Source organism: Ambystoma mexicanum, chromosome 5p (genome assembly GCF_040938575.1).
Source record: "Ambystoma mexicanum isolate Mex_15411 chromosome 5p, UKY_AmexF1_1, whole genome shotgun sequence".
Taxonomy (NCBI): Eukaryota; Metazoa; Chordata; class Amphibia; order Caudata; family Ambystomatidae; genus Ambystoma; species Ambystoma mexicanum.
Window position 1 is genome coordinate 352,492,490 of NC_090930.1, and position 16,483 is coordinate 352,508,972.

Below are 16,483 nucleotides of genomic sequence, written 5' to 3' on the forward strand. Positions count from 1 at the left end.
GGCGGAACACGGGCGTAACGCGCGGAATGGGGAACAACTCGCGAAAACAAGGGCGTAACTGGGGATGTACTGCAGGGAAGCAGACGGAACGCCCACACGCACCCGAACCACACGTATTCATGGAATCGAATAGGGCAAAACCACGCACAGCGAAAGACACGCACAAACCGATACACGTCCGCCACACGAAGGCAGGCGGTTGCGTCCCTGCGCATTACAAAAGTGGCAACATACAGCAATTGTGCGAGCGGGGCACGTGTATTTCGGGGTTGCGCGGGAAGTTACACACGCAATTGAGCGGGATACGTGTATTCCGGGGGTTCGCGGGAAGTCACACACGCGATCGGGCCTGGGGGAGCGTGCTACGTGTATTTCAGGGGTTCGCGTGAAGTTTCTCACGCGATCGGGCCTGGGGGAGCGTGCTACGTGTATTTCAGGGGTTCGCGTGAACTTTCTCACGCGATCGGGCCTGGGGGAGCGTGCTACGTGTATTTCAGGGGTTCGCGTGAACTTTCTCACGCGATCGGGCCTGGGGGAGCGTGCTACGTGTATTTCAGGGGTTCGCGTGAACTTTCTCACGCGATCGGGCCTGGGGGAGCGTGCTACGTGTATTTCAGGGGTTCGCGTGAACTTTCTCACGCGATCGGGCCTGGGGGAGCGTGCTACGTCTATTTCAGGGTTTTGCGTGAAGTTTCTCACGCGATCGGGCCTGGGGGAGCGTGCTACGTGTATTTCAGGGTTTCGCGTGAAGTTTCTCACGCGATCGGGCCTGGGGGAGCGTGCTACGTGTATTTCAGGGGTTCGCGTGAAGTTACTCACGCGATCGGGCCTGGGGGAGCGTGCTACGTGTATTTCAGGGGTTCGCGTGAAGTTTCTCACGCGATCGGGCCTGGGGGAGCGGGGTACCACTCACCGTCTGCCTTGCGTGTAGAAGAACGCGTAGCCAACACCCGCTGTGAAGTAATAGCGTGTGAACCCCAACGGATGGAAAACACACGCACCGCACGAAAAGCACGTACAGAACATAAATGCACGCAGGATCACCAAGCCCTGCCAGGGCAACGCCCGTGCGCAAAACGTCACAGACGCGCTTAGGCTGCAAGGGCCTTGGGTCCAATGAAATCGCGTACGCGTGCTGACACGCTTACGCGCTAAGGGCCTTTCCTCGATTTTCACGCTGACGTGCAGGATTTTCACGTGCCAAATCACTCCGTATCAAGCTGGCCACGCGAAAACACACGGAAGACCACGCTCCTGCCCAGAAGGCCGAATCACAGCCCCCCCAGTGCCCCGAGCAGCCTCCCACGTGCCATCTGCTGCTGCCTGCCTGCCTGCCTGCTGCCACCGTGCCCTGCCATTTGGTGCCTGCACATCAGCCATCTGCAGGGGTCCAGTTGCTGTGTCCACCCCTGCTGGAACAGAAGACTCCCGACTCGGATAACATCGCTCCACAGCCCAGCCCCAGGACCCAGTTGCCCACCCACTCCTGCCCCTGGGGTTGCCATGTCGGGCACATCAACATCTGGCACCAGTGGCAACCCCCAGCCAGAGGGGCAGAGGGGCACCAGCTTCACTGCCACCGAAGTTGGTGTCCTGGTGGAGCAAGTCCTGGGGCAGTATGATGCCCTCTTCGGATCGTCCCGAGCCAACAAGGAAGGACGGGACAGGATCTGGGCCGACTGTGTGGTTGCCATCAACGCGGAGGGGGTGGCAACCCACACCATCCAGAAGGTCAAGAAGCGCTGGGAAGACTTGAGGTCCAGGACCCTCAGGAAGGCCCGGCGCCTCGTGGAGGGGGGCCGGGGCCGCATGAGTTCCATCCAGTTGAGGGTCCTGGAACGCGCACACCCAGCGCTCCACGCCCAGGTCCTTGAGAGGGAGACCCGTCTGGAGTTGAGCGGTAAGTGGCCAAGCATTGCTGTGTGAGACAGGGCATGTAGCAGTGTGCTGGTTGTCTGATACTTGCCTGCATGTGTGACATAGGCCATGTACGCATGTATGTGCGCAGGGACATCATGGGAATGCATGTGCGACCTGTAATGTGTGAACCGCACGGTTGTTGCATGTGTTTGAATGCGACATGGGGAGCCCTGTGCAGATTGCACACATGAGAGCATGGCAGTCTCTGTTCCTGGACATGGGTGGGGGCGAGGGATGGGTGCTGATGCCAGATACATATGTGGTATCCATGTCTGTGTGCCTGACCTGCGTGTCTGTGACTTGTGAGTGCCATGGATGCATGACACATGTCTGTGACAATGTACAGATTCACTGATGCAGCCTAGTCATCCTTGTATGCACTGTGATTGGGGTGTACGGGGCCAGATGGATGTGACTGAGGTGAAGTGTGTGCATGTGATAGGCATGACCCATGATGCATGTGAGTCCCATTACATTGTATGATTCGAGAGTCCATTGGACATGCATTGAAATGTCCATGGCACGCATCATGACTGTTACTGTGTGTGTTTTGCCTGGACTGACACATGTGTTGTGGTGTGACATGATGGAAGTGTACTTTGACAGTGACACTCATCTGCTATTGCTTCCTGTCTAGGGGACCATTGTACAGTACCCTGATGCTTGTGTTCTATGTCTCCCTCTACGCAGCGGCTAGTGAAGGAGAGGGCGGAGACGGCGCTGTGGAGCAAGGCGGCGGGGATGCCCCCACGGCTGCAGCGGAAGGGGTGGGTGAGCCCCCACAGGGGCCTGCTACGGCGGTAGACGGCGAGGAGCCATCCAGGTTGGTGGTTTCCACAGAGGAGGAGGGGGCCGCCACTGAGGCGCACATGGGGCCTGGTGGGGGCATCCCTGCTGGTGCAAGTGGTGCAGTCCAGGGGCAGGGGCAGGAGGCAGCACAGGTCACCGTGGAGGGGCCTGTGCATGTCGCTGTCCCTGAACCTGTGGGTGCACCACCTTGCACCAGCAGGGATGCCCCGTCCCAGGCCCGTCCGCAGGTAGAGGGGATGTCCATGTCATCTGACTCCCCTCCACCTGCGGACGAGGGGACCCCTGGCCGTGTGGAGAAGGTCCTGATTGGGGTCGCGATGCGCACGGTGATTCGTGATGCCGTGCGTGCTTTCCAGGAGGAGCACGCACGTCATCACGAAGAGCACCGTGCCGACGTGGCCCAATTGGGATCGGCCATGTTCGGGGGTTTCCTGCATGTGTCGGCCAATCTTGCGGCCCTCTCCTCCTCTGTGGAGACCATACGCCAGTCGTTCTCCTTGCCGTCTTCCGGCCCAGATGCCACCAGGGCCCCCTGTGGACCTGCCCTGACCAATGCAGCCAGCTTGGTGGGGATCCCATCCCTGCCACAGTCGGGTGTCGAAGGTCCAGCAGGGGTGGACACACCAGCAACTGTCCCCCTGCAGATGGAGGATGTGACGGCATCATCTGGCAGGGCACGTGCACGACGGCATCGGTGGATTCCATCAGCCTGGATGCCGTTGTGCTGGCAGAGGCAGTGGCGTCGGAGGCAGCAGCAGGCTCGACGTGGGAGGCATCATGGCTCGGGGCCATCAAGATCAGAGGGGCAGGCATCGGCCGGAGGGCAGGAGAACCCTGGGATGGCAGTGTCTTCCGTGTGGGAGCAGTTGGTCCAGCGGATAGGTGCGGAGCGGCAGCGGGCGGAAGAGGAGCGGCTCACCATGGTCAGGGCGGAGTTCTCCATGCGTCGGGCATTGAGGCGGGCTGAGTGCCTCGAGGAAGCTCGCAGGGAGTTTGAGGTGGACACGGGGTTGTCCCTGCGAGACCTCGGGGCCAGGACAGAGTCCCGCCTCCGGGACATCGACATGGAGTTCGATGATGCCCTGGCCGGCAACATCACAGAGTGAGCCGCAGGACTTGCCCGCTGCCATTGTATATAGTTCTTTAGTTAGTTAGTGTTAGGTTTCCTTTATTTTTTAAGTTTTTTTTGGACCGCTCGGACAATGGCCACTTTTCTGTATATATTTTTTTTATTAGTTAGTAGTAGTAGGTTTCATTTATGGTGTTGGGCTCATGGACCCTGGGATATTCTTGTACATAGTTTGATGTTTGGAAAACATTTGTTGGATTTATATTTGTGTTCACCATGAGGCAATGGTTTTTCCTTATTTTTTCCCCCCATTATTTTTCTTTGGACTACATTAGTTTTTGGATTCCTTTGTTTTTTAATTTTTTCTATTAGTTCTCGGACATGGACCATTTGTTTTGTCATCCCCATTGTTGTGTGTTTTATTTCTTTACTTCATTTTCATCTTTAATACATATATTTATTACTTACATTTGTGGTATTTTCTCATTGGTTTCATGCATGTCATGATATGGGTTTTGACATTCACTTGCACCCATTGTGTATGTGTGTGTGACGGACATGTGTTCATTTACATACTTGCCATTGGGGTTGTATCATGTAATTGCATCTACTATGTGGGTGGATGCAATCCTTGGCTGGGTGTTTGTGCTGGGTATGCTGCCCATTACTGCCATGATTGCGTTTCGTCAGGACCTGGGGGCAGGGGGACATGAGTGGGGGCCTGCAGGGGGGTGGGGGTGCAAGGGGACATGAGTGGGGGCCTGCTGGGGGGTGGGGGTGCAAGGGGACATGGTTGGGGGCCTGCTGGCAGGTGCCCCACAGTGCTGGGGGGTGGGGGTGCAGGGGGACATGAGTGGGGGCCTGCTGGGGGGGGGTGCGGGTGCAAGGGGACATGGTTGGGGGCCTGCTGGCAGGTGCCCCACAGTGCTGGGAGGTGGGGGTGGAGTGGGACATGAGTGGGGGCCTGCTGGGGGGTGGGGGTGCAAGGGGACATGGTTGGGGGCCTGCTGGCAGGTGCCCCACAGTGCTGGGGGGGTGGGGGTGCAAGGGGACATGAGTGGGACATGGTTGGGGGCCTGCTGGCAGGTGCCCCACAGTGCTGGGGGGTGGCGGTGCAAGGGGACATGAGTGGGGGCCTGCTGGGGGGTGGGGGTGCAAGGGGACATGGTTGGGGGCCTGCTGGCAGGTGCCCCACAGTGCTGGGGGGTGGGGGTGCAAGGGGACATGAGTGGGACATGGTTGGGGGCCTGCTGGCAGGTGCCCCACAGTGCTGGGGGGGTGGGGGTGCAAGGGGACATGAGTGGGACATGGTTGGGGGCCTGCTGGCCGGTGCCCCACAGTGCTGGGGGTGGGGGTGCAAGGGGACATGAGTGGGGGCCTGCTGGGGGGTGGGGGTGCAAGGGGACATGGTTGGGGGCCTGCTGGCAGGTGCCCCACAGTGCTGGGGGGGTGGGGGTGCAAGGGGACATGAGTGGGACATGGTTGGGGGCCTGCTGGCAGGTGCCCCACGGTGCTGGGGGGTGGGGGTGCAAGGGGACATGTGGCTTGGCTGGGGGGCATGCCCATGGTGGATGGGCTGCCTGCGGGACATGACCAGGGGTGCAGGGTAGTCCCCTGTGGTGTGGGCTGCCTGCAGAGGTCGTGGAGGGGGTAGAGGGGAGACCTGGGAGGACCCACACTGGCAATTCACCTCTTCAACTTCCCGCACACCCACGTAATACACTGCCCCACTCGCACAGGCCCAATCGCGTGTAGGATTTCTCGCGCACCCCTGTAATACACGTACCCAGGCCAATCGCGTGTAGAATTTCTCGCGCACCCCTGAAATCCACGTACCCAGGCCAATCGCGTGTAGAATTTCTCGTGCACCCCTGAAATACACGTACCCTGCTGAAATCGCGTGTAAAACTTCCCGCGCACCCCTGAAATACACTCGCCCATGCTATTCGCGTGTGGAACTTCCCGCGCACCCCTGAAATACACGCGCCCAGGCTATTCGCGTGTGGAACTTCCCGCGCACCCCTGAAATACACGCGCCCAGGCTATTCGCGTGTGGAACTTCCCGCGCACCCCTGAAATACACGCGCCCAGCCTATTCGCGTGTGGAACTTCCCGCGCACCCCTGAAATACACGCGCCCAGGCTATTCGCGTGTGGAACTTCCCGCGCACCCCTGAAATACACGCGCCCAGGCTATTCGCGTGTGGAACTTCCCGCGCACCCCTGAAATACACGCGCCCAGGCTATTCGCGTGTGGAACTTCCCGCGCACCCCTGAAATACACGCGCCCAGCCTATTCGCGTGTGGAACTTCCCGCGCACCCCTGAAATACACGCCCCCAGGCTATTCGCGTGTGGAACTTCCCGCGCACCCCTGAAATACACGCGCCCAGCCTATTCGCGTGTGGAACTTCCCGCGCACCCCTGAAATACACGCGCCCAGGCTATTCGCGTGTGGAACTTCCCGCGCACCCCTGAAATACACGCGCCCAGGCTATTCGCGTGTGGAACTTCCCGCGCACCCCTGAAATACACGCGCCCAGGCTATTCGCGTGTGGAACTTCCCGCGCACCCCTGAAATACACGCGCCCAGGCTATTCGCGTGTGGAACTTCCCGCGCACCCCTGAAATACACGCGCCCAGGCTATTCGCATTTGTGGAACTTCCCGCGCACCCCTGAAATACACGCGCCCAGCCTATTCGCGTGTGAAACTTCCCGCGCACCCCTGAAATACACGCGCCCAGGCTATTCGCGTGTGGAACTTCCCGCGCACCCCTGAAATACACGCGCCCAGCCTATTCGCGTGTGGAACTTCCCGCGCACCCCTGAAATACACGCGCCCAGGCTATTCGCGTGTGGAACTTCCCGCGCACCCCTGAAATACACGCGCCCAGCCTATTCGCGTGTGGAACTTCCCGCGCACCCCTGAAATACACGCGCCCAGGCTATTCGCGTGTGGAACTTCCCGCGCACCCCTGAAATACACGCGCCCAGGCTATTCGCGTGTGGTACTTCCCGCGCACCCCTGAAATACACGCGCCCAGGCTATTCGCGTGTGGAACTTCCCGCGCACCCCTGAAATACACGCGCCCAGGCTATTCGCGTGTGGAACTTCCCGCGCACCCCTGAAATACACGCGCCCAGCCTATTCGCGTGTGGAACTTCCCGCGCACCCCTGAAATACACGCGCCCAGGCTATTCGCGTGTGGAACTTCCCGCGCACCCCTGAAATACACGCGCCCAGCCTATTCGCGTGTGGAACTTCCCGCGCACCCCTGAAATACACGCGCCCAGGCTATTCGCGTGTGGAACTTCCCGCGCACCCCTGAAATACACGCGCCCAGCCTATTCGCGTGTGGAACTTCCCGCGCACCCCTGAAATACACGCGCCCAGGCTATTCGCGTGTGGAACTTCACGCGAACCCCTGAAATACACGTAGCCCGCTCTCCCACGCCCGATCGCGTGAGAAACTTCACGCAAACCCCTGAAATACACGTTGCCCGCTCCCCCAGGCCCGATCGCGTGAATAAGTTCACGCGAACCCCTGAAATACACGTAGCCCGCTCCCCCAGGCCCGATTGCGTGAAAAAGTTCACGCGAACCCCTGAAATACACGTAGCAGGCTCCCCCAGGCCCGATCGCATGAGAAACTTCACGTGAACCCCTGAAATACACGTAGCCCGCTTGCCGTGCTGGTACAGGGTTAGCGCAGCCCTTTGCGCTGGATTGGGGATTTTGATGGCTTTTCCCTGCGCGGAAGGTGTTCTTGGGGGCGTAACTGGCGCTGCTGCAAGGTCGCTGCGCCACTATGCGCCACGGCTGGTTTTGGTGGCTGGAATCCATGAATACGCTGTGCGCGGAAATGGGTTTTGGCGCACGCGGCTGGTGCAGGGATTCGCACGCGCACACTGTGCGCCAGCCGCGTGCGCCACTTGTGCGCTGAATTCTATGAATTACCCCCTAAATTACATATATCATCAGTGTATAAAACAAGAGAAAAGAAAAAAGAAAACAGAAGAAAATTAAGAAAGAGAAAAGCAGTTCATAGTATAAAATCCTTCAATTTGGCGTCTCACTTCAGAAGGCTCAGTTCACGTATAAATGTTACCACTTCCCAGGTCAAAAGCCTTCCATGGCCTGAGCATAGATGGTGCCAAAAAGATTGGATGACCACCCACCATTCCTTGACCACAAACCTCACAAACTTTACAACCCTCTTAACGGGGACTTCGCTGCAGGCACAAACCACATGCATGTTTTGGTCAACTTTTCTTTTCCCCCCAACTAAAAAAATCATATGTAACAAGGCTCGCTATGGGATCATGAAAGGTAATATTCCAAGCATCAACGACAACCCCAGTGCCCAGAAGCAATGAACGGGGCACCCTTCACCGGCTCCTTTTTTTAAAATGTTATATGCGGGCATGCCATAGAGAGGGGTTAGTTGACAATCCAACTGTACAGAAAATGTATAGGATAATAGATTATAATTTATTTGCCTGGGAGTAAAGGAGTTACAGGCTCCGGAATGCAGGGTAATGCAAATGGAAATGAGTTTAACCTTGAAAATTGAATGCCAACATTGAAAACCCCCTAGCAAAGGAGGATTGCGGACCATGATCTGCACGTTGTGGTGGTCACATAAATCAACTTTTTCATATGGTGGCAATGGAGTTGTGTTTTTACCACTTTTCATTTGGTAACTAGGGTGGCCAAATATCCTGTATTTTGCATGACTGGCCCGATTAAATGTGTTGTGTCTGACATCCCGGAAATGTCCCGGCTTGCGCCATCAGGATCAAAGCCTTCCTGCTCACTCACACTTTCTTGTGATATTTGAAGTCCAGGGCAGCAGAGCGGCTCAACGATATGTGAAATATCTCTTCTTAGTGCAATTGGAGGCTAACTGAAGCTGAAAATGCAGTGAAGAGGCTGTTGGTAAGGACTCTTGTCCCTTTGGAGGTGCGAATGGCGGGTGATAAGAAATGGGAGGGGTGCATAATGCTGCATGCTGTGTGAAATAATCACAGCGATTGTAAAAGCCAAGGGAGAATTATTTATGCAGATCAACTGTGACTGTCTATTGGGATGGGGAAAATAAAGCTAAAACAATATATTTTTTTAATGCTGTACTATGCAATTTGTGTACTTTTCAAAGCATGACAATAAAACAAAATATTATTTAAACACATGAAACCTAAACAAATATTTACAGCTTTGAAAATATTAAGGAGCAATTGCTTAAATCACCAACAAATCAGTTTCACCACTTAACCAGTGTGTGTGATCTTGGGTAAGGTTTCACCACTTAACCAACGTGTGTCATCTTGGGCAAATTACCTAATCTTCGCCTTATCTACAGTCCTTGGAATGGTTTCGGTTCACAACTTATGCTATTGTTTATCTTGTCATAAAGCCCCACTCATGGTTTACTTAACCATGAAGTTGCACCACATGTAATAATAGTGAGCATTCTTATATCTCACACCACAAATGTTGTTTCTTTGTTTCCTCATGGCAACTACTTGTTTTGTCACTTCCTGTGGTACTCCTAAGTATGAAAGACTGGAGACACTCCTTGAAGTAGCCTTTTCTGTGATGTCAATATCTAAATTAGGAGGTTTGTGTTCACTTTGCTGTACAGGCCTTGGAGATCCCTGGATCAGTCATGCATAGGAATGTAACCGATCTGTGCCCTATATGCACAAAGGTTCCACAGGATTTTTAGTACCGTGTATGCATTAAATCGACATTTACCACAAATGTTTTAACAAAGGACGGTAGATGGGCACAAATGGCAAAATCCCTCTGGCAGCTCCTGGAGCGAGCACCTGCCACAGTGCCCCCTGGCAGAAAACAGCAGCCAAGACCTGCAATTGTCCCCTGCTAGCCCCAGCATCAAGCACCTCTCACAGTACCCCCTGCTAGCCCCAGCAGCCAGCATGGCAGCCGTCACAGTGCCCCTGCCAGCATCAGCAGCAATACCACCTGCCACAGTGCCCCCATGCAGCTTCAGCAGCCATCACCCATAACAGTACCTGTGGAAGCTGCATCCTCCAGAAACTGACACAGTGCTCTCTGGCAGCACCAGCAGCCAGCGCCTGATGCATGGCCTGCTGCCACCTTCATCAGCCAGCACCTGCCACAGCACCCATTGCATGTCCAGCATCCATTGCCTGACAGTTCCCCCTGGCAGCAACTGCAGCCTAGACCTGCCACAGTGCCCACTTGCAGCTCCTCGAGCAAACACAAGACCACGGTGCCCCCTGTCAGCAACAGCAGCCAGCACCTGCCATAGTGCCTCTGGCAGGTCCTGCAGTCAGCACCCGACACAGTACCCCTGGCAGCTACATCCATCAGCACTTGCCACAGTGTTATATGGCAGCTCCAGCCGGCAGCACCTGCCACAGTGTTCTATGGCAGCTTCAGTAGCCAGCACCTGTCACAGTGCGCCCTTGTATTCCCCAGGCGCCAGCACCTGCCATAGGGCACCCTACTATTCCCCAGGAGCCAGCACCTCCCACAGTGCCACCTGGCAGCAACAGCAGTGAGCACCTGACACAGTAACCCTAACAGCTATAACCTGCCACAGTGCCCCATGACAGCAACAGTAGCTAGCATCTGCCACAGTGCTCTCTGGCAGCTCCAGCTGCCAAGACCTGCTACAAGTGAAGGGCTTCTAAATTTCATTTGACATTCTCTTTGAAAATGCAGAGGAGCTAGCAAGTGATGTAACACGCTTTAGCAAAGCCAGTTGGTCTGACTTTCTGAATGAGTATGTTGGGGATTCACAGTGATATAAAGGCATGGGAGGGGCTGAATACTTCCCAACAGAAGAAACATGTGGAGTGAGCTAAAGGAGCACGGTGGGATGGAAGGAGTCCTTTGTGGGAGTAAGAAGCACTGGGGAGAATACAGACCAGGGCGGAACCAAAGAGCGTGGAAGGAGCACTGGGGGAACAAGGAACCCTGGAGAGCATGGGCAATAGGAGGGCTGCCTTGAGCATTGGCAAACCTGATGGGGCACTGGAGGGCACATGGTGCTCCCATAACAATGCAATAGGTACTGGAAGTGCAAACGATACTGGGGGACAGGTTCACTGGGTACACAAGAAACACTGGGAAGCAGGGCGCACAGGGGTGGAATAGGAGAAGGAAGGGTGAATGAGGACATAAGGGGCAGTGGGGGAGCAACAGGCAAAGGGGGATTTTGACTTACCTTAGGTAGCTTGTAGTTGTTGAGTAGAGTGTCTGTCTCTCTCTCCCTCCTCGATAACGCCGTCAGCGGAGTCCGGCCCAGCCTTTAAGTTCTCAGTCAGCAAGATGAGAGCATACGTTGCTGCCTGGCTCTGGCTGCTCCCTTCATTCAGCAAAAAATGCAGGCTGAGGCTACGCAACAGTGCACTGCGCAGGGACACGTGCAGTTTGTTCCGCATTGATTAACGTGCTGCGAGCAAATAAATGTACCTTTAGCCTGCAGTCTGCAGAAGAACTTTTACTTTTGCACGCACGCAGTGATGGCTGCAGCAGCCTGCAGACGTTTGCAACTGCAGACAGTGCAGTGCACTGCAGTGGGTTTTTGCATGACCCGACCCAACAAACAATTTTATTCTGGGGGGATAGATGCCATTCTATCCCCACACTTAGAATTGTGGGGGGCATTTGTCCCCCCTGTCCCGCCCATGTCCTAAGCCCATGACAGTGTCAGAGGAAGAGTCAGAGGCAGGGGTGGGAGGGGAGATGAAGGTGGAAGCAAAAGCAGTGACTGAAACTCGCCTCATCTGTCGAATGGCGGCAAAGGAAGCTGGCAGTGCTGGAGGTGGTTTAGATAGAGGGTTAAGGGGCCCCAAGCAAGAGAAGAGGAGGGAGTGGTCAGACCAGGAGAGGGGGGTGACCAGGGTAGAGATAAGGATGTTGCCAATGATGTGGATATCCAGATTGTGTCTGGCTGAGTGGGTCAGCCCAGAAGGAAAAATAGTGACGGAGAGGGAGTCACAGAGAACACATAACTGCGAAGTGGCTGATTCAAGGGAGTCAAGGTGAATGTTGAAGTTACCAAGGAGGAGGAGATTGGGAGAAGAAGTTGAGAGGGAGGGGGCATGGATGGCCCATTTAGAGAGGAAGATAGATAGATAGATAGATAGATAGATAGATAGATAGATAGATAGATAGATAGATAGATAGATAGATAGATAGATAGATAGACATCTACTTTATTTTGGTTGTCACCATTTACAAACACACTGAAATACAATACAAAATTCATTATTAAAAACTATCATGTTTTTCTCATAAAGTACAACTGTTAAGAACACGACTTGTAGAAAGGGGAGAAAAATATAAACTTAATATGTCCTTGCCATGTGCTTAAAAGAGACAATAATATACTTGCATAAGTCATTATGAAAGCAAGCATCAACACATGACAGAACAAAATGAATTGCAACAGAAACTAGCCTAATACTGTTAGCAATAAAACATCTTCTCAACCACTGGCGTCTCAAATCTAAATGTAGATAAATAAAAAGTGTGTTAAGTCCTCCACAGCCCCACTACCACAAAAATAAAGGTTAATATTGTACTGTCACGACATCCGGACCCTTAGTGGTAAAACATTTAGATGCACCATAGCCATAATACGTCTCTGTGACGGTGAACAAATAGAATTCACAGAAAAATTCTCATGGAAAGTGTGATGTGCCACCATTAGGTGTCCTAGTGAGCGTAGATTTGTCATACTATTTATAGCACAATCAAATTCTGTTCTTCTTGCTTTCATGTTCAACTGTTGTTTAGTCAATACCCCCCACTCAATTTCTATCCCCCACTTTCTGCACGATGTGGAACCTTTCCTGTGCCAAGCGTATGTGATGTAGGTCTTGGCTTTTGCTAGCTCTTCCTTCACATTCATGATGTTAGGGTTCGTTGAATGGCATGATTATAGTTTACAAAAATACTCAGGAACTTAAGTTCAGCTGGGGCACCAATATTTAAAGTCCCTGCTTCAAAAGCAAGAGGAAGCCCTTAGGTTCTAGTAATCATACTCAGCAGAATTCTCAAGTAGATATGAAAAACGCGATCAAGGACAGTGCAACTCACACTGCCCCAGATTTTGTTACCATGCAAGATGGAAGAATAGACCTTTGCTTCCAGCACCTGAATGCATTTATCAAAACAGAAGCCCCCGTATTTTTGATGAAATCTTTTTTAAGCAACCCAGGCTGGTTTAAATTGTGCAGACCACAAACAGTTGCTCGAGAACATAACGCCCAGATAACAATATGATTCTACCACATTTATATTCACATTTTCTATGGGCCAATTGTGATTACTTTTATTAATGCCACACACCACTATACTTGTTTTCTTCTAATTTAATTTTCAGCCATTGGTTTTAAAATACCTAGCTGCATACTTAAGTTATTTGCAAGTCCGTTTGTCATAAAATACAAAAGAATTGCATTATCTGCGCTTAAAAGGGTAGTGTTCATAACTCCATTCAGATGCATAGGAATGTTACCTTTCTGGAGTGAGACAGACATCAAATATGATAAAAAGATGATAAACAGCAGCAGAGCCAGTGGGAAACCTGGCACATGCCCTTATTAGTTGAGAATTCACTGGAAGAACGGCTGCTAATAGAAGCCCCAGTGTTAGAGTATAGGCAGACAATAGATTGCAGAAGTGGGATTGGGATGTCCATTCTTGGGAGTTTATTCCCGAGAAGGGGATGAACGATAGAATCAAAGGACTTTTCTAAGTTCAAAAACTCTGCATAAACTACACCCCCTTTTAACCTCACATGTTTGTCAATGATGGTCGAGAGCACAAAAACGTGGTCAGATGTAGTGAAGTCTTTTCTAAAACCTGCCTGATAAACGGTAGTATATTATTTTCTCTGGCCCATGCTCGAGCCTGACCTGTAGAAGATAAAAACATTGGGGGTATACCTCGATTCAATTCTATCTCTCAAAAAACAGGTCAACAGTGTGTCTTCTGCCACGGCCTACACTAATAAACTGACCTATAGCTGCAACTCCTACTTATCTACTAGCAGCTGCTTAACGCTGGCCAGAGCACTTGCTCTGTCTAAAATTGACTACTGTACCACACTATTACTTGGCTCTTCTGAACATAATCTAAATAAACTTCAGGTACTCCAGAATAACTCTCTAAGAGCAGCACTTAGTCTTCCCAGATCCTGCCACATTTGCACTCACAGACATTATGCTAACTGGCTACCCATCTGTGACAGAATCACACTTCACACTTGTCCATCATGCACAAATGCCTCACATACTCAGCCCTAAAATACTTGGCTGACAAAATTTGTAAACACCAACAGGCACGCACCACAAGATCATCTCACTCCCACAACTTGGTGATACCAAGATACAATCTAAAAACAGCCAGAGGAGCTAGCTTCCCAGTGCAAGCTGCCAAACGCTGGAACACTATCCCCATTCCTCTTAGGCAGGAACTGTCCTTCCTCGCCTTTAAAGCCGGCATAAAAAACTGTCTGAGGAACAAACCGCTCACTAAGACATAATTGCCATATTAGCCAACCACTGTCTATCTATGCCACTGTTCAACTCTTTGTTTTGTTTTACTACTGTGCATTATGCCCTTATGTCATTAACTGACCCACCTGTAACCAGGGTCCCTATTAATGTCTCCATTCTTAATCGTAACCTTTCTGCCTTACTATGTTTGTAACCTCTACGTTTTTCAAGCACCCAGTTACCTCAGGGTTTGGTGTGTGATACAAATAATAAACAAATACAAAAAAGTAAACAATTAGTAAAGATGTTATACATACTGTCCATTAATGATATTGGGTGGTAACAGTGAGGATCCAACCGGTAGCCCTTCTTATAAATCGGTTTAATTACGCTAAGTGTCCAGGACCTCGAAATAATCAATGATGCATCAATTGAATTAAACACCCTTAACAAGACTGGCGTCCACCATTCGGGGAATCACTCATATATTTCTGGTCTAATGCCATCAGGCCCAGTGCCTTGCCTGTAATAGCTGTTAACACCTCATCTACTAAGAAAATAAGGCGTATATTATCGTTGGTGTACATGAGTAAAAACGTGGATGGGGCACTATCTTTGGAAAAATGAGCTTAAAGTGCTACAGCCAATTGCAATCTGATTTTGGGCAGGTGACATTCTATGCACCCTCACGAAATCCACTTGCTACCAGACGCCAACAGCCTTTTCCATCTTTATCACGTAAAGTCTCTTCTAGCCTTTCCCACTGTGATTCAAAGAACAATCTTTTCTTCAGCCTCAAAGGTTTTTTATAGTCATTCTTAAGCTTATGTCTGAACCCAGAAGTTTTATTTTTGTTCCTGATAGCAGACCACAAACCAAAACTTTACTCTATGGCATTCCGCATCAAACCACAGAGCATCATCACACGCTCCTATGAAGCTTCCAGAAAAAGGGGTACAAGGATGCATATTATACCTTTCGGACCAATTCATTTCTCACTACCCCCTAAAGTGGCCAGTGTGCCTTCTGCAAGAGCCTGTGACAAAATGTTTGCTCTCACAATCTCTGCATTTGCCAACATTATTGCCAGCTTATCTTTAGGCAACTTTCTCAAACGTGGACCATAAGTGATTTATCGCAGTTGGAAAAGGCGCAGAGCACTATGTGATGATGCCATGTTCCATGAAATGGTTAAAGGATTATGATCACTGTCAGGATGGGGACATACCTCGAAAATGTTCACCCTCCAAAAGGAATATCAGTCGACCAGACAATAGTCAACCAAGAAATTTCTGCCAGCTAGGCTGTACACGTATTTTGGGGGATCGTCTCCCAAACATCTCCCATTCAATTCAACAAGAGAAGAATTCTGACAATTCTTTCTAGTTGTGATGCAAGATTATACTTCATAGTTCTGTCTAGATGTGACGCAAGGTTATCTTCACAGTTCTACCCGGATGTGACTCATGCTAACCTACACAATCTATTTAGATGTGACACACGATTATCTTCACATTTCTTTCTAAATTTGATAGATATATCTAGATTATGCCAAAACATTTATGCATATATGCAACATCTTTTGCTTGCTGGTCAACCAACATCCGTAAAGAAATATTCATCTCAGAGTAGGCATTTGTTAAATAGTTGATACAGTCTACCAGAAAGCTGGTGTTGCCCAAGACTCTTTCCCAGCCACTAAAATGTGCAGCTCATTGTGCACATCTTGCATCAGTGGTGAAAACGGTCCTCCATAGTTATCAGTAAAAACATCCAGCTGCTCTGTTGAGCTGGTTGAACAGATAGAGAACAGTTCATTTCATCACAAGGAAAGGTGTTGAACATTGGGGGCTAAACAGAGTCAAAAGAAGCTGACCTATCTTCAGGCATATTATGGATGATCCTGAGCGATAATGATCCACAATAACATTGGGGAAAGTGGGGATAGATGGCTGCAGCAGGAAGAGAAGGGGAGCAGGGAAGTACAACATAGCTAGTAGTTGTTGATGTAGATGTATGGGCCAGGATCAATTCCAAGTTTGACCGCTTACACTCTACTCTACTTACATTCTTGCTAGAGTCTCTGTACTGCCTGTACACACAGTTATTGTAATGGCGGTGAATTGATGCCTTCAATGCCTCAAGAGTGGACCTATCCAACAGTTCTGAAGATGGGAGAAAA